The 25,488-nt window shown below is 29.1% G+C and overlaps 1 long non-coding RNA gene across 1 annotated transcript in view; it reads left to right on the top strand.

The window, feature by feature from the left end:
• Positions 1–25,488, top strand: part of LOC142320309 (uncharacterized) — a 271,349-nt gene that overhangs the window by 118,850 nt on the left and 127,011 nt on the right. Inside the window, exon 3 of the long non-coding RNA XR_012755341.1 lies at positions 6,428–6,573. This is a non-coding gene — a long non-coding RNA (uncharacterized LOC142320309). The remainder of the gene's footprint in view (positions 1–6,427; positions 6,574–25,488) is intronic.

Below are 25,488 nucleotides of genomic sequence, written 5' to 3'. Positions count from 1 at the left end.
CTTAAATAAATTCTACATACTTATTTCCTTACTTACTTTATGGGAATTACAAATCTGTAATCGATTTATTCTTATCTTATTTATGGATGAACTAAAGGAACATATTTAACTTTTTTGAAAAATGTTGAGTGAATACACTATTTAAAACAATTTTAAATATCAGCACTGTATTTTTACGGGTAAGGTATTTGAAAAAAAAAACTCTTTTTTTCTGATACAATGTAAAGTGATCCAAATTCATTATAGAAACACTTTTCTTTTGTGTATCTTCCATTTTATGATTCTCATAGGTAATTAATACTTTACTTAAGAAAATACTGCACAGTTTTATGAATCGGAGGGTTACGAGTATATAAAAATCTTATTAGGCTGACATTCATCGAGTCCTATTTAAATGTAAAATTAAATGTTTCTTTACGATTTTTTCTTGAATCAAGATATTCATTTCTTTATTGTGGTTTAATAGCCAAAGTGAATAAACTTCTAATGGATGAAGTTTCCAATTATGTTTTGACCGGAAGTAACCGTTCATTTAGTTTGAGGTGAAATTGAAGTCTGTAGCGTTACACATCAGACGTCTTTTTTAAGGCCTGAGATTCTCTATTTCTTGTTTCCAAGATAAAAAAGAATTCGGTCGTAATATTTTTAATATAAAATCTATAATATAGAGCAATATTCTATAATAAAATTTATTGATAGCGCTTAAAAGAAAATGTTAAATTTATTATTTAACATTTTTATTAGAAAAATCTTTTGATATTAACATACATAATAAAAAAGCTTAAGTTTTATATAAGACAAAGTGGAAAATATATGAAGTCGTTCGCGTTAATTTCACTGAAGTACTGAAGAACAAGATTCTCAACTTAGGAATGTTCTCCGGGACACATAATTATTCAAACTACATAAGGTTGACTTGTAGATAAGCGAACACAGCAAAGCTATTCTGCGCTATTTTATATTCAATGTTGAAATGAGTTATTGCAGTTAAAAGTCAAAAGTTCTCAAAGATCTTTTCTTTTTGTAAATTATCCTTAGATGTATGAATGAACTGCTGTAATAAATTATTCTGAATAATATTTCAACCCTTTCTTTCTTAGAATAAAAATTTGGTTCATAACACAATAAGAAAACTTTTCTCACTAGATTCTACAATATAATACTTAATATTGTTCTCCGAGTATTAAATTCTATTTTAATTCTTTTTAAATATCATATTTAAAAACTCTGTGTAGGAGGAATTCAAAAAAAGGAACTAATAAAAATAAACTAATTTTATTTGATTTCAATTCATTAAACTGGTATAAAAGGAGTTTTTTTTATTTTTAATGTAGTTTGTATACTTTTCTCAGTAGGATTTATGAATTAATGAATAGCTATTTACTAGGAAAACGTCAGGTCTATGACCTGCCGCAAAGATGTTACATGGTTTACGTTTCATTATACATGATTTTGTTAAACGTTTTGCCAATTGTAACTAAATAACGATCATGAATTTGGCCTACTTACAACAAAACGTTTTTAAACTAAAAGCTTCAAAATCCTGAACGTTTTTAGCTGTTTCTTGAGTTGTGATTTTTTACCACAGCTCTAACTCCATTGTTTTCCTTTGATATCCCCAAAACACAAATATAATTTTAGATAATCATTCGTATCAAGAAGTATAAATCGTTCAAACGAATGAATCTTTCGAGAAGTATATATCGTTCGAACGAATGAATTGTTCCTGCGCTACGCGCAGCCACCCGGTGCACCATCATTGGTCCGCTCTGCGCCAATAGCAGCTAAAAAAAAAAAAAAAATGAGCACATATAACAAACAAACCCGCGAATCATCTCTTTTCATGGGAAAGAAAGATTTGTGATAAATTAATATTTGATAATCGAGTAACAATCCAAATTTACTGAAATTTTATAATAACTAGCAGCGGTAGTAGCAGGTTTAATCTCTTAGTTATTTTGAGAAAATCAAACAAATTTATGTTTAAATTTTTATTTAAGCAACAGTTAAATATGATTATTTTTTTATTTTTTTACTTTTAAATGTGATTGTTGGATTTTTATATACCCACAGGTGAAAGTATGTAATAAAAAATAACATTCAATATGATGGAAGTATTAAAAATATGACGTTATTTCATAAATCTTGACTTAAAGCTTCTTGAATTTTTGTCGATATATAGCTGAAATAACTTGTGGAAGATTTTTTCCAAATTTATAAATTGAAGTAATATTTAATTGACGTAATTTTAATTTTCAGAAATAATATACTTTTATTCGATTTCGTTTCGTAACCCATAATTTCTGGAGACCCCTGTTTTACACAACATGAAACATATTTTGTATATATATATATATATATATATATGGAGCCTCTTCTTACGTTTTTTATAATGATAATATTTATAATATTTTATAATGGTAACTATACAATTTTTTTAAATTTATGGTTTTCTGATAAATGTATTTAATTAGTAATAAAATATTTTATTTAAAATTGAGATAATACTGAAATTAATTTTAAGATTAATTATAGTATTTATAAAAAAAAAAATAATATTAGTAATGAATGAATCGTAGAATAAATCGAAAAAAGGAAAAAATCGACTAAACTGAAACATTACGCCACAGTGGGAGACCAGTAGTAATATACGAAAGTTAAACCTTAAAACTTACCAACTGGAGCCGTTAAATAAACTAGAGAGAAAAACGCCGAGAACTTAGGCCCAAGAAAACAACAGAATGATACGGACTAAGATCCAACCAAGAACTGTAGAAGAAACAGAAGATATCGAAAAAGCGATAAGAAGAATGAAACTGTGTGATTCCTGGGCCGTCTGTTCAGAATAGATAAATAGAGACTAAGTAATCAAATATTCTATGAAAAAAAGAGCAATCTTGGTACCTACAATAAATGAAGAAATAATTACAGAACGTAGGAATCCAAGAACAGGAAATGAAAAATAAGAAAGCTATTCAGACAAAAAATACACAAAGTTGTGTTTGAAACGGTAAAGAAGGAAACGAATTACAGCAAAGGAAATGGTTGAAAGAGAGAAAGATCAAAAACGCCGAAAGAATAAAAGAATATTGAGAGAAAAGAAAACGAAACCGGAAGAAATCATATTTGTGTGGTCCATATTTGCTTTAACTGCAAAAAAAAAAAACAAAATAAATCATTAGGAGAAATTTTTTAATTAAGTTAACGTTAATTTTTTTTATCTTTACGTTTATCTTCAAAGTGATTATTTAAATTAAAATAGAAGTGATCCAAGTAAAATTGTTTTACTTGCAATTGTCCAGTTTCCTTTTAGTTTTTCTTTTTTTTTGTACCTGAACTTAATGTAATCATGATTAGTAACCTCAAGATCAGGATTGTAAAGCAGATTTTTGAATTACAAAATTTTTGACAGCACAGTGAAATAAAGTCTCGAAAAGTTGGACAACAATATTGCATATACGTAAATATTTCATCATTTGAAAGTATGGCATTATTCAATCATATGTTTTCTCTTCTATATCACGTGATATGAATATTAAGGCATTGATTTTTTATCAGTGTAAAGATTGAAATTTTTTTATTTGTTATTTTTACATTAAGTCTTTTTTTAAAAAATAGAAAACATTTTTTAACCTCAAAAAAAAAAATGAATGCTGACGCATTCTGAAACATCTATAAATAAGAAAATAGTTTACATACTCTAATATGAATTTGTGAAGACAGCGATTTAAATCTTAAAGGTTCTATACATTTAAATTAAATGATTATGTAACGCGATACTATATGTCCTCCAAAGCTCACTTCATTTAGTTAAATAATAGAAGAAAAAATCAACTGTCAAACCAAGTAAACATGACGTTGCTTCAGGACGAGTACAGCGAGTCAAATTCAATACGACAAATTAATTACATGTTGAAGATTTATTATCGTAGCATACTAACTAAAAGGAAAAAGGTTAAATATAAAACTAATTAAATTACCCTATTATTTATTTATATTATTAACATATCAAATAAATGTTCTAATTGATTGGTGCAGATATAGAATAAAAATTCCACTGAAGCATGTACTACCGTGCTTCTGAATCCGAGTTCTGAGGAACACTGATGTTCCGTGAACCAACTTCTAGTGTTCTGGCGAAAAAATACCCAATTAAAAATTGTAGTAAAAGGAAAATCACGACAATGTAAAATAATTTTTAGTACAGAATTGTAATCGGCAAACGTAAACGACAAGTACCTTTTTTTATTCTTTAGTCAGAATTCGATTATGCGACACAGAATACACTTCACTTGTGCAATGAGCATAGTTCGTTTACCGATATAGTTGACTGGCAACGCTATGTGCTTACGGTTGCGATTCGGCTACAAGTAGAGGCAATAGAGGAAGTGCAGACGGAATAAAAATAAATTATATCGATAAACGAGCAGTACGCATTGCTCAAGCGACTTGTGTTCCGTGTAGATTTGAAGTCTGAAAAGTAAATGTAAAGTTTATTTCACGGAATTCCTTTCCAGTGATCTTATCCGACTTTTTGAATTAAACGTATTGTACTAGTCAGTTGCGTTTGCATTCGATATACATGTTATTAGTAATCGGATGACGTCATCTGGTTTGATAGTACTACAAACCCGGCTCGTCCGTCCCGCCTAAGCCAGCCGACAGTACTGTTGGCAAAGACAGGAGAAACCTTCAGCTCACTTATGCAGTCTTGCATTATAATATTAATTAATTTTATATTTTTCATTTATGTTTTTTAATAAAGACATAATGTACAGATTCATAATGAAAAGATCACATATTGATTCTAATGGTGACAATGTACCGCTAGTACTAGCAAAGTTGATGATGCAGAAGAGACAAAAATTGTAAAATCAACTCGAAATGTCAGTCGCTTGTAGGATGAAGTATATTTCAAATTAAAATTTACCTGGATCGGAAATACAGATTGTGCAGCTTCTCTCTGCATTGTGCGTGAAAATACACTTTTTAATAGCGCAATAGCACCTGCTGAATTAAAGCGAAAAATTATTTACTATTTTTTTGAGGAAAAGTCTGTCTTTTCCTCAAAAAATAAGGAATATTTCAAAAGCCTGTTGGAAACTCTGGGTAAACATACTAAAGAATTTGTTAAAAACTATGAAGATAAAAACAACTATGCGTCGTACAAAATTGCTGAGTTAGTAGCATTGAAAGTAAACGATACACGATAGCCAAATCTCTTATTTTATCTGCCTGCTGTGAAATTGTAACAATTATGTTTGGAGAAGATGCAAAAAATGAAATAATGAAGATTTTGAACTTGATAATACGATTAACAGAAGAATTAATGACATGTCTTGCAACATCGAAAATAGAATCGCAGATGAACTTGATAGTATGACTTTTGCATTACAAGTAGACTAATAGACTGATGTAAGTGGAAAGACTCTTGGGCTTATCAACAAAAAATCAGAAATCAGTTTTTATACTGAAAGGAACTTTTAGGTCGTACTGGCTATGAGTTTAATAATTATATATTTGGATAGGTTTTAAAATATTCACGGAATCAGTGTATTGGTAATTGTACGAACGAAGCAGCATCAATAGTGGAATTAAAGGATTTTACTTAGTGAAGCAATCAATTTAAATATAATATTTCATTACTATTACTTGGATCGAGAAGTACTTTTCATAAAAATAATGCCTGGAGAACTGAACGAGGTACTGAATCGAAGAGTTACCAAGGTTAAGTTTATTAAGATGAGACCACTTAAAAGCGGAATTTCCAAACAACTTTGTTCAGCTATTGACGCCAATTGCGAATGTTTACTTCTTCATATAAAAGTGAGATAGTTATCAAGCGGAAAAGTTTTAAATCGAGTGTTGTATTTAAAAAATGAATTACTTTTTTTTTTGAAATAGAAAAACTTGAAAATTTTTCTACATACCTAAAAAATAATTAGTGCAATAATTTGGCGTATTTGGCTGATCGTTTTAATTACTTCAATACTATCAATATACTGTAAGTATGGAAGGAAACAACGAAAAAGTTGTTACATCGACTGATAAATTATGTGCAATGAAAAACATTTTACTATGGAAGAGACATGTCATGGAAAGAAACACAGAAATGTTCCCTTCAATGCTACTAATGAAGAACCCGTTTCTTTTATAATCGAACATTTAACGTCAATAGAAAAAAAAATTGAAAAAATATTTTTATTTTTAAACAATGAACAATATGATGGTAAGAAATCCGTTTGTTTCATCAGACATTTTCAGTTTTGCCCTGAACGAAGAAGAAGAACTTACGTTGTTTTCTTCACATCATGGATTAAAATTGAAGTTCATTGAAAATACTCCTGAAAATTTCTGTATCTCTGTTAAAAAAAAATTGCGGATCTAGCAAAAAAAAATCACTAAACTCATTTTTATTATTTTCCAGGTCATATCTTTGTAAAGCAGGATTTCTCACGACGGTTAATATATAAACTAAGAAACGCGAGAGACTGGGCAATTTAGAAGAGAAGATGCGAGTGGCGTTATTATTTATTCGTCCTAGTATTTCTGAAATCTGCAAATGTTACAAAGGTGAGGTAATGCATTAAATTTAAACAATAGTTTTTTTTAAGTATTATAATTTTATCTTTAATTTTAAGAAGAGGATATGATTGGTCAAACAGTATGAGTGCCAGCCTCCGTGGAGCGAGTGGTAGCGTCTCGGCCCTTTCATCCGGACCTGACCGGAATCCCGGTCAGGCTTGGAATTTTTCATCATACGCCACAAAATTCCATATATCCCACACACATGCTTCAAGCTTATGTGGCGATGTCATCAAACAAAAAAAAAAAAAAAACAAACAAAAAACCATGACCATTATAACGATTAATATTGATGGGATGCTTGTTATTTGTATTTAATATTTGGTCTTCTATAACCATTTGATTATACCATCTAACAGGTAATCTATGTATTAAATTTAATTCACCAGGTTAGTCTAGTGGTTAAACTCATCATCGCAAAATCAGCTTATTTTCGAAGTCGAGATATCTAAGGTTCGAGTCCTTGTAAAGGCGGTTGCTTTTGGATTTCTATGCTAGGTGTTGTTCTTTGGTGGTTGGGTTTCAATTAACCACACGTCTCAGGACTGCTCGGCTTGAGTCTGTTCATGACTACACATTTACATTTACACGCCAGACTGAGCACAGTGTCTTGACATCTCTGCAGATTGCGGTTGACATCATTTCACTGTGCTGTTACTCTGTAACCTGGTATAAATAAATATATAAACAGAATATTTACATTTTTCTGATTATGTTATAATAAAAAAAAATTATTCCTTCTATAGATACCCGAATTTACCGTAACTTCATTTATTTTCGTACTGTTATCGAATTATCATATTATTAAAATGACAGTCTTTATAGATTGTACCGTATAATTATTTTACGATAAAGCTAAATGGAATAAATCTTCATAGAAAGAACGCTCGATAAACATTCACGCACATCTATACACAGAATGTTGTGCATGTATGTGTGCGTCTGTGAATGTAATATATATATATATATATATATATATACAAATATTTGTTGCTCTATACTAATGAACCCAGCCTTATACAATGAACACAGTGAATGTATATATTCTATATAGTGAATATACTATAAAACATCTAAGGTGTATGTGTCAATTGTCAGAAGTGTATGTTTCTGTTTTTAAGAGGAATGATTTTCAATATAAAATTCTGTGGTAAATAGAGTGAGTGTGTTACTTGTTTATCTTAAAATAACTATGGACTGAAACGCTAGTGTACGTGGACTATGATTGTTTGATTTATTGAATGATACGTACAAAAGATAGCCCCTTCAATATTAACTTAAACAACCTGGCCTGGATCTTAATATTTTTGAACACGGCTATGCAGTTTTAAAAATATCTTTTATACCGTGACTGGTCGCCTGCAACCGTTTTCTAGTAGCTTCCAAAGTTATTAAGCAATACTCAAAAGCTTATTTAAGCAGGAAAATAAACATACAAACTAAAAAATAAAAACTATCCATCATATTAACTTTTTATAGCCTAGCAAGATAGAAATACAGCTTTCTCGTTTACTGATCGTAACTTCTGCGTTTACTTAACAAAATTAATTAATTTTTTTAACTGGACCAAATCAAACATTTTTTATAAATATTTATAAACGATACATTTCGAAAATTTAATTACTTCAAGTGATGGTATAAATAATATGAATTTTCAAAAGAACATTATAAAGAAAAATAAATTTTCTTTATTTTCAACGTAGGAACGAACGACAAAGGAAATAAGCCATTAAGCCGGTTTTCTTTCTATGTAGCGCAAAGATAAGCCAGAAGTTGGTAATAAAAATTTATATTAACCATAAGTGTTATTATTTTACGGTTTATGATTATATCACAAATAATATAGTTTTTTATTTATAGATAATTTTTTTAAAAATATTTATTTACATTAGAAAATCTGACGTGGACACCACATGACTTCCATGTACACTTGTTAAATTATATGTACATATTTTTTGCTGTTAAAAATTTTCTTAGCATTTTGTATTAGTTTGTACAATAATTTTGTTTCATTTCGAACAAGTAACTACGTAGAGTAAGTTGAAAAGTGACGGATCTATAAAATTCACACATCGGTTCGAATCCGACTTCATATATATATGTTTTTTTAACTTTTTTTTTATTATTTAAATATATTGATTTATTAATAATTATTAACCATTGATTGTAACAATTTTTTAATTAACTGAAAAGTACAACAAATTTTATTTCACTAATACTTCTGATTTTTTCATATTTTTTTTGTATTGTTATTATTGAATTATTATTTATTGTTAAACATTTATTTACAATCAGTGGTTATTAATTGTTAATAAATTAATATATTTAAATTTTAAAAAAAGTTAAAAAGAATATTTATATGAAGTCGTATTCGAACCGATGTGTCTTCCCCTTGTAACATCCAAATAATTCATTAATTAAAATTTTATTTGGCTGTTACTCTGGAGCCAATAAAAATAAGTACCACTTATGATAATCGTTTAAAAGCTATTAACGAGGGCTTGTTACTGTAATAAAGAAAAAGTCCAAAATCCAAATATTTCAAAATTGAAACCACGCTTTAATTAAAGGTCTTACTGTATACACATTTTTAGCCCAGTCGATTGCAGTCAAAGGGAAGATGCACAACTAGGTGTTACTGCAGTTCTAAATTCAAAATTTCAACATTCTACGGCTAAACGTTTTTGAGTTATGCGAGATGTATACGTACGTACGTACAAACGTCACGCTGAAACTAGTCAAATTGATTCAGGGATGGTTAAAATGGATATTTCCGTTGAAATTTGAAAACCGAAATTTTTCGCGATTAATATATTCCTTTACTTTGTAGAAAGAAGTGAAAATTAAATACTGGAACCGTAGATAGTAATCTATTTTAATAAAATCTTTATATAAATAATGGCCATGGATTACTCTGTATAAGCAAAATCAAAGTTAACGATAAAGAAATAAAAATAGTTGAACAATTTAAATACTTAGATGAATTCATTCAGTGTATATTGAAGGAAAAACAGAATAACTAAAATAACTAAAGACCGCAAAGTGTAACTTTAAAAAATTGTTTCTCAAAATCCAAAATTCACCTTTATAATACAGTAGTTCTTCCGATGGCGCTTTATGCTTCTGAGATTATCTTTCAGATTAGGAATGAAAGTAAAATGGACCAATTACTTAAAACAGAAAGGCGAATTATCAGAACTTGTTTAAATAAAAAAGTTATCAAAAGGATGGAATCTGGAGAATTGACACAAATGAAACAGTCTATAAATAAGTCGACCCGATTCTCAGTACAATAAAAAAAAAAGAGGATTTCCCATTTTTTCCACGTATTAAGAATTCCTGAGAACCGAATTCTAAAACAACTAGTCACGAGGAATATTAACAAAAAAACCTGTTGAAAAGATGTTGGAGAAATCTAAAGAGATCTACAAGAAATTGGTTTGAGGGTTGAGAATGCCTGTGATAAAGTGAAAATTAACTATGCACTTCAAAACAATAGATTCAACGTTAAAAAATTATGTAGGCATAACAAAGTTGAGGTCACAGACCAGATCAGGAAGCAACTATCCGATAGAATGCAGAAATACTGGGAAAATCGAAAGGCCAAACTAATACAGAAATTCAAGAGTACTGAAATATGTATGGTTGACTAAAGTAGTCCAATGTGGCCTCAAAATAAAAAATAAAAATCAAAAAAAAAAAAAAAAAAATCGTTATATATATATATATATATATATATATATATATATATATACTAGCTCTACCCGCCACGCTTCGCTGTGGCACATTGCGGTTGCATGAATGAGAAATGAGAAACAAAACAAAGCATACGTTTCATAGAAGTTTATACTTGTGGATATACAATATATGTGGAATACTTGTGGATATACAATATTTTTTTGTTTTTCCACTGTCTGCGTAGATATAAAGGCTATATGGTTTGCCGACTCGGGAACACGCAACATACAGTTGCCCATGTGAGAAGCAATCCACATCTAAATCTAAATCACACAATTCTAAAGATTGACCTTGTGCTTTATTGATTGTGATTGCAAATGCCAATCGAATTGGGAATTGCAATCTTTCAAATTAAAATGGTGGAACGGTCGGGATTATGGGTATTCGAGGAATGAGGACATCTTCACCTTTGAAAGGCCCCGTTAAAATCGTTGCTTCCACTACGTTATTCATCAATTTCTTAACTGCAAGTCGCGTGCCGTTGCAAAGTTTTGGCTGATTAATATTCTGCAACAGGATAATTGCCATTTTTTGATCAAACCGTTGCTAGAATCAATCTAATGAGGAATGTTTTCCCAGTTCCTCCTGGCGCATCCAAGAAGAAGGTCCCCCAACTCCATCATTTATCATTTGCATTATGCGATCATAAATGTCTTTCTGTTCACGCGTTAATTTGGGAATGTTTGATTGGACATATGACTGAAGATCACCAATGTTACAATGTTGTAACTCTGTTCACGGCGTAAATCCACATCAAATGAAGCAATCGCAGCTAGGGTAGGTGCTGGCATTCCCAATTGACTAAGAACTTTATTTGCAATAGCTAAGCACTTGTCTTTAATATTTATCAATGATTCGTTGTAAATGCCTTCTGTAAATTCCATGGTCATATTGGTATTTTCTAGGCGTACTCTATGCAAAATAGCCTCAGCCATATGCGATCGATATCTTTCCCATAACTCTGTGGGAGATGAAGGGAAGCAAGCGGTCAATATAATTGCGAATAATGCGCATTTGGTTTGGATGTGCAGTGTTATCTGCACATCCAAACTATAATAATCTGAATCAGATGCAAGTGGATACGTTTTTATTTTGTTAATAAACAATGTAATTGGGAACAGGTATTGTTTCACATGTGACTGCGGTTGTCGTTAGCTAGTATGGCGAGTGTTCCCCTCGCTTCCGGCAGATGGCGCGGTCATTGATACATAGCTGACTGTTAAAAAAACTGTTTTCTCGTGGTCGCGGGTATGTTACTGATGTGAAAAATAGATAAAAACAATCTTTGATGCGGGTTATTTATCGTGCTAAAATTTGAGCTCAATCGGTGCAGAACATTTTGAGTTTTTGAAGCGTACACAAACGAACTCTATATATTTTTATATATAAAGATTTGTGGGCTGCGAAAAGCACATCATTTTAAATGCTTACAAAAACAGAGTAATGCTTACAAATTATAGAATAATCAAACGACGTTGATTTCAGATGGTAATAAACTGCTAACGTAAGTAGAAGTTGTGCTGCTTCAGTGTACAACGTGATTCTCAAGTATGAATCTACTAATGAATTACGGTCTCCAAAAAAAACAAAACCCCGCAGGTCAATTGAGAAAAAGGTGTTATTTTGATAAAAACGCGATTCGTAAAAAAATGACACGAATTTGAATTATTTAGAAATAGTTTAGCGGTGTATTATGTCCTTTGGAAGAGAATTCGGTTATTGTCTTCGACAACGCTTCTTATCATTAAACGAAAAGAATTCCAGCCGTGTTATAGAAAAACAATGATATCAAGATGTGGCTTAGTTCAAAAGGAATAATTTTTGAAGAGGTTTAAGTTAATGTACAATCATTGCAAAGGGTTTCGCGTATTAAAAGTAATTATAGTCCGTATAAAATTGGTTTGACACACAACGCCATATTGGTAAGTCGTGTTTTTATTCGGCTCCTAACGAATATGTTTGCCGGCCTCCGTGGCGCGAGTGGTAACGTCTCGGACTTTAATCCGGTGGTTCCGAGTTGGAATCCCGGTCAGGCATGGCATTTTCATACGCTATAAATCATTCATATCATCATCTGAAGCAATGCATAACGGTGGTTTCGGAGGTTAGAAAATACAAAAAAAAACGAATACTTAGTTGTGTGGTTTCAGTGTTACTATTTGTGAATTTTGTTCTTTGCTTTTACATAGCATGATGACCAAAAAACGATTGTTTGGTCATATATATGTAAAAAAAGTAACCTAACAAAGCATTTTTTGGTCATTATGTAGGTATATTATTATCTATGTATTTGGTTATTTCGACTTTTTTTGTTTGCATAGTCTTAAGTCTATCTGGGCTATAAGAAAGTTGGGTGTTTTAATTTATTTACTATAAGTCATCTTTCTTGGTGGCTTTTCTTTTTGTTTTGGTGTTTTTTTTTTTTTTTAATAAAATGCAGATGTTTTAGCTGTTAAATATAATTCAAAGAAATTTAGTCGTTGTGTTTGACAGCAGCCATCTTGCATTGATCTGATTGGTTTTCCTCTGTTTACATTTCCATATTAAAAATGTACAAATTAAAAATATAAAAAATAGATTTATTAAAAATAGATGAAAACAATCTTTGATGCGGGTTATATATCGTACTAAAATTTGAGCTCAATCCGTGCAGAACATTTTGAGTTTTCGAAGCCGTACACAAACGAACTTAACATTTTTATATATATATAGATATAAATATAATTAGGCCTACTAGTTTATTCGTATTAAAAGTTATTATTTTTGTAAATATCTACTCTTAATTAAGCAATTACAATGTAATATTATGGGGATAATGTTCAAAAAAGTTATGAAATCAAATTTCTAAAACGTTCTTATTAATTTGTGTATTGTATGTATGTAGACATTATACTGAAAGTTACTTTGAACACGTTAATTCATAAATTATTTATCTGTAAACATTCATTCAAAAAAATTTTAGATGATCTGACATGAAATAAAATAATTTAGTTTATTAATCAAAGCAAGTACTGTTATTCTGATGATTACAAGCATCCCTTGCAACGGTTTCTAAGAAAAGTGAGGAACGAAACAACAGGAGTTTCCTATTATAGAATTCTTCACTGATCAAAACATGGATGGTACTTCAAATTAGCATTTCAAGCCCACCGAAATGCAGGAAATGATCAACATTTTTAATGTTTTCATTTTTTTTTCTTGTAACATTTTTCATTACTAATTGGTCTGTTTAGTAAACATAATTATTCTCAGAGAATAACCAGGATCTTTTGATTAAAATTATTGTACCTCGTTTGTTGTCAAGAAGCAATGCATTATATATATTGCCGTATATATATTAATGTATATAATTAATTTATAATTAATATATACATTTTTATATATATATATAACTGAATCTCCTACTGTAGGTCTACATATTGTTTATTTTATGAAAAAAGTAGAAATTGACAATGTATAAATATGATTTGACAACTTATCTTACCGTTTATCTTGAAAGAAAATTTTGAACTTCCTTCACAATGAAAAGACTTTATTTAAATCGGTACAAAATTTTTTTCTTTAAATATTTATTTTTTATATTTTTTTAATGTGTATGTTGTAATCTGTTCAACTAGTGAACAATAAGCAACCCCTTTCGACCCAATGAGATGAGAACCTCATCTGACCTGTAGGTTTACCTGACCTGTACAATGACCTACATTGTATACATGACAGTATACATGTAGTCTTGTATACTCAGGCTATCCATTCCTGACTAAAAATTTATTTAATCACATTTTTATGTTAAAAAATGATTTTATCACCTTATAGGAATAGAAAAGTTTATTCTATTGATGTCAGAAATCTAAAAAAAAAGGTTAAAAGTATTTCGGCATTATAGTTAAATTTAGAATATTTCGATTAATTTGGAAAAATATTTTTAAAATGTTCCTTAAAATTAAAATATAATATGATATACCGCATCTATTATCATGATGACATATTCAAAATTTCTTGTAATAAACACTTAAAGAAAAAAAAACAAATATGTCTTTTATACATAATATAATAATTAATTATAATAAAATGGTAGAAAAGAAATCATAAATTATCATAAATTCATTTTTAACAAGGTTCTTCAGATTGATTCCTCATTTAAATAGTTAGAATTATTAAAATGCATTACATTTTCTCTGTTCGAAGAGTAATTTTTATTCCTAGAAGAATGAATGAATAATGAGTTAACGAAGCAAGCAAAGTAAAACAAACAGGGGACTTACAGAAGAGTAGTACATTTTCTTTCAAAGAAAATCTCTACTTATTTGCATATTCCAGTGTAAGAAGTACGTTAAAACATAAACGTAATAATAATAATAATAATAAATTGTTACTATGTTCAATGGAAATTTTATACTATTTTTAATGGTTAAATTTAAGAAACATAAAATATCTTAAAATTCTATTTAAAAATTGTTGATAAAAAGTTTAAGTTTATCTTGTGTAAAAAAATAAAAAAATAAAAAGTGCTTTAACAAATATTTTTAAATTTTTATATGTAACAAATTTATATTAGTTTTATACAGCGTATACCAAAATTAAATAAATTGTTTTTTATATTAAAAGTTGTTTATTTAAAAACTTTAAAAAAATTAATAGTACAAAATTAAGTTAAAACATGTTTAAATAACTTATAGAGTTTTATTTTTACCTTCAAACATTCATTCAGTGACAAAATTTGATGTTCAGATTTAATGGTTCTATTAAAATTATTTATAAAAAAACAACATTAAAACTTTGTCATTCCATTTTACCTAATTTATAATTAACGATGGAAAAAGCTAAAAATTCATTTTCAAACAAACAATATTTCTTTTATACGTTATGAATAAATGTCTGTGATAGAGTTTTTAGAATATTTTGCCATAAATTTCAACTAAAATTAATGTAAACTCACCTATATCTATTTACATAGACCAATAATCTTGTCTTCTTTGAATAAATTTTTGCCACTTTTATGTTTTATTTGAAGACTTTTTTATTTCGAGCACCATTAACCTACATAATTTTCAATATTCTCCTGACATCGATTCTTACAAACCTGTATTCTCTTTTCCTGGCTTCCTAATTGTTCATATTTTTTTATCAAACTCCTTATAATTTTTTTTTTTAATTTGTTTGTAATTTCTAATACCGATTATCAGTTACTAACAGATTTCTTTCTATATATAAACTATACCGATAATTCTAATTCACTTTTGTTATCTTTTACACTGACTCTAATCTTTTTACTTTTACTACGTAAATAATAAAAAAGTGTATAACTTTGGTTTATTATGTTTTTATTGGCATTATATCTTACTTTTATTTAAACTTTTCCCTAATTAGTTTTTTTTTAAATTCATAAATGTTCAACGCAAATTTAAATAAATTTTAACCGATTCCATTTTTCTTGATTTTATATATATATAAATAATCGTCGTTTGAAGTGAAAATACCAAATGAGAGAAAAAGAAGGAAAGCAGTAAACATGAGATATAAGATGCTTTATTGGTTGTTAGGCAGGAATTCGAAAAGTGTGAATTATCCAACAAACTTTTAATATACAAAGTGATTCTAAAACTGATTTGGACGTATGACGTAGTGCTATGTTGTATGACGAGCATGAGTAACATTGAGATTATACAACGTTTCCAGGAGAATTTGTGAAACCCATTGCAGAAGCACAATTGTTTGCACGGAACGAACAAATTCACGATTAACTTGAATTACCTTATGTTCGCCAAAAGATCAAACGATTCGGTTCAAAATATAGACAGAGGTTAGATAATCACGTGAATTTTCTAACAGTTAATCTCCTAGACAACAGCGAGGATGTTTGGTGACCGAAACACCTACGTGTACTGACTTGGGAGGAATCTGAGTGACTCTTAAGCTGATTCAATACCACACATGGGGTGAGAATCTTTCTTTACCTTGATGAGGAACCTAGCCTGTTTCCATTTAACTCAATGATCTTGATATATAACTATTTGTTTGTTTAATGATGTTACAGATTTTTTTGTTTGTGTTTTTCATTAGACCTTCGTGAATTATTGTACCTGTGAGGTTTTATTCAGTGCGCGTGTGTTTATGTTATGTATTTGTCCTTTTATTAAGGGTGTTCGTTGGAAACCCATAATATGCTTCTTGTAATATGATTTACTTGTGGTTCCTAACTAGGAACCGATTGGAAATGTGAGGAGAAAAAAAAAGTATGTTTACATACACATATGTATATTGCAACTATGCAAAACCTGATAACACTGAAAACATCAGTAAAGAGTACTTAACATTTTGGTGAGTTTCGTAATCTTTAAATTTTATTAAAGAATTAAAATTTTTTTAATAAATTTATGCGTTGTAATTGTAAAATAAGTAGAAAATTGTTTCATTCTTAATATTCATTCAAATTAGTTACACGTGTAATATCCAAAAAAAGTATACATTCCTTACATATTAAATGTATTGAGTGATTATAAGTTTTTTTATTTCTTTTTACTAACACGTAGTTTTTTTTGGAAGAGTTTTCTTCAAAACTTATAGTGTTGTTTTAAATAATTTCTCTGGCATATTCTTTTCAGCCGTGATTTATGGTATTTATATTTGTCAGTACTTTTGATATCGGGCAAGAGACTCGTTTGCCTTCTTCTTTTCTCTCCTCTTTTATCGGTATACATTTTTTCTGTACTTTGACTAAAATATGATTAAACAGTATTTAATTGATTTATTGGTATCAAACAGCTATATAAATTGCTCTATCATAATTATTGATTAATTGTAACTTGAATTAAAATTATAATTTAATTTAAATACAAATACATTTTACGTTTTTGCAATATTTTCTAACCTTTATATTTTATTTACTTTTATGTTTTTACACGAATTTTTGATTAAAAAAGAAAGTCATTCGTTACTATGAAATAGCAATATCCAGTGCTGTCAAACAGAAAACAAAACTATTTTCCGTAGCACAGCACAATACTTTGGTGTCCGAGAAAAAATATTTATTAAATAAATATTCTTTTATAGACAGACAGGCTTCGTCACCGAGTTTTTAAATAATACTTATGTATCTATATTTTAATTCTGTGTTTTTTTAACATGTAAAGCTAATAGTAATAAAAGAAAAGCAAAAAGGAAACACACAATACAAAATATAAGTAAATATTGACCTTAATACCTTTATGTAAATGTTTTCTTTACATTAATTCACACCCATACAAACACACACACACTCGCGCGCGCGCGCGTTTATATTATTAACATTAATACTTGCATTATAAATTCTCTCTCTCTCTCTCTCTCTCTCTCTCTCTCTCTCTGTGTGTGTGTGTGTGTGTGTGTGTGTGTGTGTGTGTGTGTGTGTGTGTGTGTGTGTATGTGTTTGTATATTTATAGGTACCTGTAAAGCAACTTGTCCTGATTGGCTGACTGACTAACTGATTCATCAACGCCCAACAAAATCTACTGAACATAACTTGTATATATGAAAATTTGTATACATGTTCTTCTTAAGATGTAAGTGCTCAATAAGAAAGGAATTTCTGAAATTCCAAGTTTAAAGGGTTAAAATTGAGTAAAAATGAAATTTATTATTTTTTTTATTTCTCGGTTACAAATGAAGATATCAACTTGGATTTTGCTCTGTGTAATTTTCATGTGAATATCTAAAAACTAATTTGTACATTTTCTGAAATGCCGAGTTTAAAGGGTTAAAATTGATTTTGAATTTTTTTTGAAACTGAAATTTTTTTTAACTTCAAGGTAACTAATAAAGATATCAATCTGATTTTTAGTGTGTATAATTTTCATATATATTCTAGATTTTTCGAAATTCAATCTTGAAAGGGGTAAAGAAAGGTAAAAAAAATTGAACAATGACTGCAAATTTTCCACAGTTCCGATTATACTAAACGATATATTCAGTAGCTTGGGACTTACAAATACTCTTCAAACCAATATGTACAAGCCATTTTTGGTTTTTTAGGAATTTCGATTATTAAAGGGTACGACGGTATAGCGCGGCGGCTCAACTAAGACAGTTACTGCCATTGTTACTGTATGTGCCAAACGACCGGTTGCACCTGTCTCCGTTAACTTGACCAAAAAAAACATAAAATAATAGTAATAAAAAAATTTTTTAAATTTGAGAGACGAAGTACGACCACCCTCTAGTGGTGTTTGTCAGGTAACGCTAAGAACCGGGAAAAATACATTTTTACATATATTACAATATTTTTAATACGGATTTCGACTTTTTTGAAACCCACATTCTTAGATCACTCAAAAATTCGGGTCCTGTATAGACCAAACTGTTGTTGTGATGAAATTACAATACACTGACATTTTTTTATAAATTGAACAGGCTTTAATTTTGATTTATCGTAATTATTCTCAAAAACATGAGTCTAATGAACAGAGCGGAGTCCAAGGGATAAATCTCTGTGGCTAGGTGGGAAGAACGAACGAAGCGAGCCATAAAATGGCCGACTAAATATCTTCTGACTATAACGGAACCCATATATAGCTAACGAACCCGCGACGGCTAGGCTGTATATAAATAATCCTACCAAATTATTTATTGAAATTTTTAAATACCCTTGTATGTATTTAAAATACATTGTATTTTTGAATAATTATTCAGTTTTTGTAATTCAAAAAAAAAAGCTTGGCGTTGACCAATTAATTTTTGTATTCATGTTCAAATTCCTTTGATCTGGCCACGAAAATGCTAGAAGACTTCCTTAATTTATTCGTAGATACCACCAACCATTCTTATTATGATCAAAATAATATGTAATATTAGCAATCCTAATTTTTTTTTTTTAATATAACATCCCTACCTTATTCTGACAAAAATCTTATTTAAACATCTTGAAAAAAATTTAAAAGATTTAATCTTATCGTTTGGTAAGATAATATTATATTGAGATTATTATGCCTATTTAAAACAAATCTGATTGCAACATCACATGACTTCCTTGTACGCCTATTAAATTACATATACACATTTTTAAAAGTACATAAAATGTTATTTTACTAATAACTTCTGATTTTTTTTTGTTGTTATTATTGAATTATTATTTAATGTAAAAACTTTTTTGCAATCAGAGATTAATAATTATTAATAAATCAATAATTTTAATTAAAAAAAAGAAAAGTTAGAAAAAAGAAGAATATGTTGCAAACAAAAAAAAAAAAAAAAATAAACAGGAAGAAAATGTTGCAAACAAAGAAAGAATAAAAAGATTAAGAAGATGACAAATATAAAGAGAGAGAAAATATGAAAGCTAGGGAACGTGCACACAAATTAAGATCAGAAGAATTATATCAAACCAAAGAGCGATTAAATGATTGGCAACAAAAAACAAATAAACGAAATGATGATCAACTCCGAGTTAAGATAATATTGTCCAACAATATCAGAGAAGTAATGAACTAAAAGGTAAGAATTTTTTGCGATTTATTAAAGATCGGGCACCTATGCCTCAGTGTATATGCTTTACTTGTAAGGGTCTATTTTGTAGACCCTCTGTAGTTAACTTTGTAGTCAGTCTGTAGTTAACTTTAATGTAGATCAAATTAAACAGAAATTCCAGAATATTTAAATAAAATTAACTAGAAAATCGAAAAATAATTCGTTTCAAAATTATAATTTTCAATTAATATTTAATAATCAGATGTTTCGCCAAATTTATTACATATACACATATGTAATAATGCCTAAATAAATTACTATACACAATTTTAAAAGTATATGAATTTCTATTTCACTTAAAACTTCTGATTTTTTTATTTTTTTTTATTGTTATTATTGAATAATTATTTATTGGAAAAATCTTTCTACAATCACTGGTTAATAATAAATATATTTCAATTAAAAAAAAGAAAAAAAAAGAAGATGAAGTCTGATTCGAACCGGTGTGCCTTACCTTGTAAGATCCAAATATTTTATTAATTAAAGTTTTATTTGGCTATAACTCTGGAACCAATGAAAATAACACCATTTATGATGTATCGTTGAAAAGCTCTCAATGAGGACTTAATAGTGCAGTTAAGTTAAAGTCCAAAATCCAAATTTTTGGGGATTTTGGGCTTTTTTGGACACTTTTGGTTCAGTCGATTACAATCAAAAGGGAAGGTGAAGAGCTAGATGTTACAACAGCCTAAATCCAAAATTTCAACACCTAATCCTTTTTGAGTTATGCGTGATATGTACATACGTACGTACAGACGTCACGCCAAAACTAGTCAAAATGGATATTTCCGTTGAAATCTGAAAACCAAAAGTTTTCACGATCACAATACTTCGTTTACTTTGTACAAGGAAGTAAAAATAATCTGTAAAGTATCTGTAAATAACCTAGTTTTATCAGAAAATTTAAGCTGAAAAATTAATTTATTTAAAACTTTTAATGCAGAAAAATAATAGGAACCGATAATTTACTGAATAAGCGAAAATTTTGCGTTTTAATCTTCTGGATTTCGGATTGTTTTGTGTGTGTGTGTGTGTGTGTGTGTGTGTGTGTGTGTGTGTGTGTGTGTATGAATGAATAATTATTAGTTAACTAATATTACTATTAAAATTATCTTCCTTGTTCTTTAGGTAACCAACCACACAATTATTACATAATACAACACAATGCTAAACCAATTATTAGGTAGAAATGTTAAGCTTTTTCAAGGATGGATTACTAAAAAAATTCATTTACATAACCTTCACATCTTTTCCCTTGTACGAATTAAGTTTCTTGAATTTGGAATTTGCAATTTTAACCACATTCATTTTCAAATAGTAATAAATTATTTTTTTAGTGCCTAGAAACTAGTCACCAAAACAGCTTGTTGGAAATGATAATTTAAAAAAAAAATGCATGAGAAAAAAGAATTATTTAGTTGAGAAACTTGCTGGCCTCCGTGGCGCGAGTGGTAGCGTCATTGCATGGCATGGCATTTTCACGCTACAAATCATTCATCTCATTCTCTGAAGCAATATCCAACGGTGGTCCCGGAGGTTAAACAAAAAAAAAAGAGGGAAACTTACTTTATCAATAATGGTAGCAATAAAAGTTAATGTTACTCTCTTAAATATTGTGTATTAGGCGGTATATCTTTGACTGGTTTAAGGTTAATGCTGTGTTTATTTTTCTCGAGAAAGGTTTTGTCTATACAACTTATAAGAGATATGCATTAAGAAGAGATGAGCAGTCTAAATTGGAGGAGGTTGAGATGGTTTATTAATTTTTAAGCTAATTTTACACTTTCTATTGTGACTGCATGATGCGCCTAGAATTGACTGTATGATAGAAATTGTTTTATAGTAATTAGTTAAGTACTGTTTGTTCGTTAATAAACTCTCTTTCACTATTATTTTTGCTTATTTTTTACTTATTTGCTTTTTACCTTTCTTTCTGTAGCTACTTGCGATGATTATTAACAATCAAAGTGATCGTATTGGTTTAGATTTTACTAAAAAACAATTCTGTCAACGGATTTTGACCGTAAGATTATCTTCTAATTTATTTCAATAACCGTTTAGCATAGATCGTTATTTGTATTCGTAATTGGATGTTGAAACATTATTATTTATTTATTTAATAGGTAAATTCCATATAATTGTTTATTTGTTCATATTAATGAAGTGAAGTAATAAATAATAATTTTGTATTATTATCTTAAGTAGAATTTGAACTCCGAGTCAATAATTTATTAGTCGGTTGTTGTTTAATAAAACAACTAAGATGAATCGATTTAATTATTACTAAATTGTTTTTTGTATTTCTAAATAACTAATAAATTCATTTCATCCCAATTTTAAAAAAATTTAAAATAAATTTTGCATTTTGTAAGTTAACTGATCAGCTTTTAAATGAGTACTAAATTAAAAATGTAGCATTTTCCCGTAGAGAAGATTGATGTTTTTCATTCAATGTATATCCCTCTTTATAAAAGTATTTTTTCAATAAAATCAATTTATTTCATTCAGAATTTATCATTGTAAAAACAATATAATATTTTATTAATAATTTTATGTAAACAAGAAAAGTCAACAGACTAGGTCAGATGGATAAATTGAAGGTTTGTTTTTCATTTAAAATTAAACTGGATAGTCAGAAGAAGCCGGAAGCGATAGAATTTCCGTTAAATTATTTAAGGTATAACTTAATCGAGTTAACTTCCAAATTGAGTCGAGCGGATCGGTACGTACATTCGTTTCAAATCAATCAGAACTCAGTGAATGTAAACAAATTATCCCTCATACTTTGATAACGATTTTTTTTTTTACTAGCGTTAAGTAGTTTTTAATCTAATAATATTTTTCACCTCAAAAAATTACCTTTCGGTTAAGTATGGTCATAAATTACGCGTACATTTGAAATAATTGAGAAAATAAATCGATAATTATGTTAGTTTAACGTATTTATTTGTAAATGTTTATTGTAAACAAATTTTTGATGAATTAATTCACCACAGAATCTACAGAGAAGCTTGTACGTCGGAATATAGAAAAGGAATTTTTTAGCATATGAAAAATTCCATGCTTGTCCGGATTTCGAACCAGTAACGCTATCCCTCCTAAAAATCACCAAAATTTCCCCGCATCAAAGAGCTAACTGAAAAAATAAATAAAAAAATATTTTGTAATTCAATATCAACAGAGTTGCTCGACGTAGGTATTGCTTCAAGTCGAACATAAACAAGTAATATAAATATAAATCAGCTGGGTAACTAAGATAAATATACCTTAGCAACAGTAGGCTATACTTATAAATATTAAAAAAAAAGTAGAATAATTAAATTAACAAATAGCTAAAAAAAAAAAACACAAGTAAAACATTTAAATTAAATTAAATAAAAACAGTCACAAACAATAAATTGGTAATTAATGTCAGGATTAGCTCATACGGAAGCTAACCAAAACGGTACTACCTAACAAAAACCCCCCAAAAAAATAATAAAAACACGAATAAATTGCAGAAAACAAACAATAAAATAACTAATAACGTAACCGAAAAAACAAAAAACGGAAAACGAAAGCACAATCGTATGACAAAATCGGAGCTCGAACAAGACGTCTTCACTAACATATTAACATATTTTTATGTTTCGTTTTGTGTGTTTACAACACTTTTTACCTTCTACGGGTAGGTAGTTCAGTTCCTTTGTTTGGTTAGGTCCTTTCAGTCTTACGTAAGTATGACTGAACACGTAAGATGTGTTTTGAGTTCGTGGTAGGTAGTAGTACACAGATGGGAATGTCACTCGTGGCATTCGCATCGGTGGCATCCTGGCAGAGGCGGACTGAAATATGTCAAAAGCCAAGGTTTAGAAGATGACCTCCGGTAAAGCCCATAAGGGCATGGAACGCAGAGGGTAGCGGAGGGTGTCTTCCCCTACGGTAGTCAGGATGCCACCCATGCTACCTGTTATGTTTCATTATTTGAAAAAAAAAACAAACAAGTGTCGGTATAGTGAATGGTACCAACATATTTGCATACAAAAATATTGTATCCACCCCAAAACTACTTTAGGAGTCTCTTCAGCGTATAAAATTGGTTTGTTTCTTGGTTTACAGCTAATATGTCAGTAGATAAGTAATATATGCCAAATGACAATTGATTTAAACTGAATTCTAAAAAACCATAATGCTTGTATACGATAATTTATGGTTTAGCTTTTGTACGCGCCATTATCGTTCGCAAACCTCGTTTAATTAACGTTAATATACGAATTATATATTCTCTAACAATGGAGGCGATTAATAAAATCTACCTCACTCATCATGTACCGATGGTGAAAGTTGAATAAAAATATTTTTATAACAAAATTGAACAAAGGGCAAACCATCTGACCATTTATTTGCATTGTTATCATTAATCCATGCAGTTAACATATTCTGTATATTCTGATTGGCGCCTTCAATTTATAAAATGCTGAAAATCTTACTAAATGTTTTTATAAATGCGGTTTTTTTATAATTTTTTTTTATTTAACGTTAATTAGACGAGGTTAGGGAGTGTAGGTTACGTTTGCTTTACTTTAAACTTTCATTTTTTTACTAGGTTTTTTTTGTAATGTATTTTACCTTGGTAACTGTAATCGGGTGATTTATTTTTTTAATTTCTAGTCGTCGTTTTGACTCCTACCAAAGCTTATCTATGTCGACATACACCGGCGAAGGTCCGAATAAGCAAATATTTCGGATTTTCACCGTGGTATTTGGTATGCGTCGACATTCATCGGAGAATACCGACATTTGCTAGATGTCGGTCTTTCACAGTAACATATACATTTTAGCGATACACTTTGCGGACAAGTGAAAAAACTAACTAGAATTTGCTATAGATTAGTTATGAACTGACTACACTATGGATGAATTTGTGTTGTAAAATGATATTTGATTCATATATTAATTTATATATTTTCCGTATAGAAAGTCGGTTAATCTGTATCACAAAGCGTGACTAAAAATACAAAAAAAAAAGAATTTGATTTACGTTACAGTTTTTACAACTTCTGTTTAAGGTATTTCTTCGGCATTCTTTATTTCTGTAGTTATTGTTATCTAATTTACAATAAAGCTAAAATATCGTTTTTTTTTTAATCATGAAATCTGGAAAATAAAGACTTCTATGTTTTCCAGTTTGACATCAATTTATAGCTGCATGATAGCAACATAAACAAAGCAACTGATTTTAAAGTGTGTCGAGCGAAGTGGTGCCTTAGCAACAATTATAACGAAACTTAATAAATTATGCTACTGTTGCCTTTTCTTAAACTTTAACTTAGTTTAAAAAAGTTGACAAAGAGTGAAATTATTAGGTAAACATGACTTAGGCAAAACTGAGAATATATATAGTTTATTATTTTCTTTAAAAATTGTTGGGAATATATTGTTAATTATATATTTTAATTTTGTAATAAAGTTAAAGTAAAAATAATCGAATATTCCAATTAAAAATAATTTTTCTCCTGTTTTCAGTTATTTTCATGTGGATATTGATTTTTAGCACAGATAAAATGGCTTAGCTCCTTTATTACTCTGGTAACTTGTTCTTCAAGAAAGCTATTATTTGCTTTCACTGATGAAACCATACCTGTAGTTTTGATATCCGTTTATAATTAAAAATAACTAAGCAGGCT

This window comes from Lycorma delicatula, chromosome 2 (assembly GCF_047948215.1).
Source record: "Lycorma delicatula isolate Av1 chromosome 2, ASM4794821v1, whole genome shotgun sequence".
In the NCBI taxonomy this organism is placed as follows: Eukaryota; Metazoa; Arthropoda; class Insecta; order Hemiptera; family Fulgoridae; genus Lycorma; species Lycorma delicatula.
This window is presented reverse-complemented; position numbering and strand designations above follow the sequence as displayed.